At 38.2% G+C, this 4721-nt stretch overlaps 1 pseudogene; it reads left to right on the top strand.

Annotated features, from left to right (window-relative positions):
* Positions 1-2825: 2825 nt before the first annotated feature.
* LOC101395554 (small ribosomal subunit protein uS12 pseudogene) lies at positions 2826-3255 on the top strand (annotated as a pseudogene).
* Positions 3256-4721: the final 1466 nt, after the last annotated feature.

Genomic DNA, 4721 nt, shown 5'->3' on the forward strand with positions numbered 1-4721 from the left:
GGTGCTGACCTAGATTCTATTTACCCATTCCAGAACAGTTCCTTGGTCTTGAAAGCACACCTCACTAAATCCACACCCTTGGATAGGCCATTTCCGGACAAACTCTGGGCTTGATCGTATGACTTGCTTTGGCCGGTAGGATAATAGCAAATATGCTGCAAGCAGAAGTTTAAATAACTGTTTTCTTGAAACCATGTTTTGAATTGGAGATTAAGGCACATCTTCCAGAAGACTTTCGTGTTTCTCTTAGTCAACACGATCACCAAAAAGAAAAAGAGAGAGAGCATTGTATTTTTCTTTGACACATTTTTCATTTGCTATCACCTGAAAGTGCATAAGAACTTCAAGTGCCTCAGTAATTAAAAGGGAGAAGTCAATAAGCTGAGACACAATAAGTTGAATATTTTTCTCAGTGGGTGGCCTAGCAAATACACACACACACACAGAGACAGACACACACACACAGAGTGGCTTTGATCTAGCCAACCATATGGTCTTCATTTTCTATATCTATTTCTATTTATGTTAACTCAAGAATTCTGCCACTGTGAGACAGCAGACTAACCTTTTGCCCCTTGTTTCTCTCTTGTATTAAACAGAGGGCTTAGCTTGAAACATGTCTTGGGTGCTGTTTCTTCAGTTTTCCTCACATAGGAAAAAGAATTCAAGGCTCAATTGATTAGTAAAAAAATTACATTTGCATTACTATTTTATTTTAAGGTGTCTCCCCATCTCTGCATTGGCTAAATCCTTTTCCTTTGGTATTTCATTTGTTTTAAGGCCATGGTCTTACGGTCTCCTTTTCCACCAAGAAAGAATGTAAAGGATCTTGAGCAATTTTAGCACATGAAGAATCAGAATCAGTAAATAATCAGGCCGTTACTGAGAGCTCACCGTGGGCTGTACAAACTACTGGACGTTCTAGGAAGTTATAAGTGGTTCCTGGGGAAACGGAGAAGTCTGCTGTCTGGATGTCCACAGCTCTCCAGCCTCGGGGCGGGTGGGGCCTGTGGAGAACTGGACAGCACAAGCCCAGGCTAAAAGGGCAGTTGCTGCTCAGCTCAAGCCAACTGTTGCCGCGTGGGAATGTCGGCCCGCTCTTGCCAGGTCAGCTAGTTTTCCCCAAAAAGCTAGAAATCAAGACTTTTGCATGAAATCTCTCCATTAAAAAAGTTGTCAACTAATTCAAATTTTTAAAAAACACTGTGTGGGCCAGCATACGTGCAGGCCAAATCAAATAAGTCTGCAGGCCTGATCTGGCCTGTGGCCTGCCAGTTTGCACCTTCTGCTTTACATTATAAACTCCTTCAGAATTTAAAAATGCTTACCACTCAAAATGACTTGGTGACATTTGTAATGATCTATGTACATTTTATGGAGAAAAACTTTAAATAAGGCTGCTTGTACACAAATTCTAAACAAGAAAACCTGCCACTCCAGTCATTTAGCACCACAGGGTAAACTAACTTCTTGACAGAATTTTTCATTTTTAAACAACCGTTTTGATGTCATGTAGATTCAGCCTAAATTACGTATGTATCACGTCTTAACATCCTATTTTCCAGGATTGAAAATATATCAGCATCCCCCCCACATACACACATATAAAATACCATCTCACAACAAAAATGACCCCTACAGAAGATTATTTTGGGTTCTTGCAGGATTATTATTGCTGGGAATAACAAGTGGTCGGTAAGGATGTGGAGAAATTGGAATCCTTGGACACTGTTGGTGGGAATGTAAAATGATACAGCCGCTATGTAAACAGTATGATGGTTCCTCAAAAAATTAAAAATAGAATTATCATATGATCCAGTAATTCCACTTCTGAATATATATATATTCAAATGAATTGAAAGCAAGGTCTTATTTGCATACACATGTTCATAGCAGCATTATTCACAACAGCCAAAAAAATGAAAGCAACCGAAGTGTCCACTGCTGGATGAAGGGATAAACAAAATGTGGTATATACCTACAATGGAGTATTATTCAGCCTTAAAAAGGAAAGAAATTCTGACACATGCTGCAACATGGATGAACCTTGATGACATTCTGCTAAATGAAGTAAGCCAGTTACAAAAAGACAAATACTATATGATTTCACTTATATAAGGCATCTAGAGTAGTCAAATTCATAGAAACAGAAAGTAGAATGGGGGTTGCCAGGGACTGCAGGGAGGGAAAAATGGGTATTATTTAATGGGTGTATTAATTAGGGTTCTCTAGAGAGACAGAACCAAGATGATGTTTATATATATAAACGGAGATTAATTTGAAGGATTTGGCTCATGCGATTATGGAGGTTGGCAAGTCCAAAATCTGCAGGGTAGGCCATCAGGTTGCAGACCCAGAGAAGAGCCAATGTTGCAGTTTAAGTCTGAAGGCTGTCTGCTGGCAGAATTCCCTCTTGCTTGGGGGAGGTCAATCTTTTGTTCTAGCCAAGCCTTCAACTGATTGGATGAGGCCCACCCACATTAAGGAGAACAGTCTGCTTTACTCAAAGTCTACCAATTTAAATGTAAATCTCATCCAAAAACACTCTCAAAGAAACATCCAGAATAATGTTTGACCAAACATCTAGCACTGTGGCCTGACCAAGTTGACATATAAAATTAACTGGCACAATGGGTATAGAGTTTCAGTTTTATAAGATGAAAAGTTCTGGAGATTCGTTGCATATCAATGTGAATATATTTAACACTACTGAAATTTACACTTTAAAATGGTTAAGATGGTAAATTTTACGGTATGTGTATTTTACCACGAGTTTTTTTGAAAAGTATATTAGATCTTTCACTCAGACTTGCAGCACAAGCAAGATGGGCAAGTGTGAAGGTCTTCATACTGCCAGGAACCTCCACAGCCACCGACAGGACCAGAGTGGCAAGACAAACAGTACAAGAAAGCCCATTTGGGCACAACCCTGAAGGCCCGCCCCCTTTTAGGCACTTCACGTGCAAAGGGAATTTTGCTGGAAAAAGTCAGTGTTGAAGCCAAACAGCTAAATTCTGCCAACAAGAAGTGTGTCAACGGCCAGCTGATGATGAATAGCAAGAAACTCACAGCTTTCATGCCCAATGATGGTTGCTTGAACTTTATTGTGGAAAACAATGAAGTTCTGGTTACTGGATTTGGTTGTAAAGGTCATACTGTTGGTGACATTCCTGGAGTCCACTTTAGGGTTGTCAAGTAGCCAATGTCTCTCTCTTGGCCTTATGCAAACGCGAGAAGAAAAGACCAAGATCATAAGTTTTGATGATGCAAACATGGTAGTAATAAACTTTTATATGCCAAAAAAAAAAAAAGTATATTCAAGAAAAAAATTTCCTTTCACTGAATACCAAAAGAAATCTTTCCATAAGGGACATTAGGATACAAACTGGATTATTGCTTAATTTTAGTGTTTTGCAAATGACCCCAAAATTGTTCTTTGTATAGCAAACTTCTATAAAAATTGAGCGGGTAAATTATTATATCTCAAAAAAGCTATTTCTGTGGGGAGTTCAGATTACATAATCCAAGTATATTGCTTCCTGGGGATATACTTTTCCACAGGGATAGAGCATACAGAGAAAGAGAAATAGAAGCTAATACATTCCTTTGATTGTCACTCTCAAATAAACTTTTCAATTGAAGTGTTGGTAATTGCTAAATAGCAGTCAGTTCATGGCTAATCATATGATAAATGCCTATAATTATAGTATTTTTGTGAACATTGCTATGTACGCAGGAAGAATTTGATCCAGAGGATAACCAAATTCATGCTTCCAATGCATTTCAAGTAGACATTCTGGAATTTTATGCTCATACTTGGGGATTCTTCACAAAGTAAGTGAGGTATCATTAAATGACTACTACAGTGATCTTAACTTGGGGACTCAGCTCATTCGTTCAATTTCTGTATGCTAGAGAAAGTCTTCCGAGTACAAATTTCTAAAACTCAAACTTAACAGATGTGACAAGAAGCATCCCTTCTTTGGTCCCACTAGAATTCAGCCATCAGTTTATCCCATTAACAAGATTATATGAGTAATAATTGTTCTGATCCTCATGCTGAGGGTCAAGGTATGATCATGGTAGTCAAATAATCATCAATTATAATAAGAAAGGCAATATAAATTCTAGTTACTCTAAATTCTGTAGGAAAGATCAGTTTAGTTTTTTATATTTTATTAACAGTTTCTCTAATGGCTTCCCCCCCACCCCCGGCGATAAAATTAGAGAGTTAAAGGAGATAATTTTTGCTGAGGCAAGAAGTGAGCTTTCCTTCTCTACAAGAAGGTAACCCCTTGACAAGCCTTCCAGTCTCCAGTAAAAGCTCTATCTCTTTGAGAAGCTCATTTAGGCCTAAACAGAGCAAGTCCAATGAGGCGATGACAGAGGTGCTGGCTAAAATGCTGAGCTCAGCCCATTGCAATTTCAGATTTTTGAGCCTCCATGTTCTGAAAATGAATTTATTATTTTCTTTCATTTTTACTTCATTTTTAAAAAATCCTCAACTATAAGCACAAACTTGGCAAACCAGTGAATCATGAATATGAAGGAAATCTCTAAAGGCCATCTCCCATATTTCTCTGCATCTGAGTAACACCAAACTTCAAACTTAGGTCTACGTTTTGAAATGTATCTCTAGGGAAGGTTTTTCCCTAAACTCCCAAACTAGGTTAGGTTTCTCTAGTGTACACTAGACTGAGATGATGAAAGAAATATAGCAA

Source organism: Ceratotherium simum, chromosome 12 (genome assembly GCF_057802395.1).
Source record: "Ceratotherium simum simum isolate JZ-2026a chromosome 12, ASM5780239v1, whole genome shotgun sequence".
Lineage (NCBI taxonomy): Eukaryota > Metazoa > Chordata > Mammalia > Perissodactyla > Rhinocerotidae > Ceratotherium > Ceratotherium simum.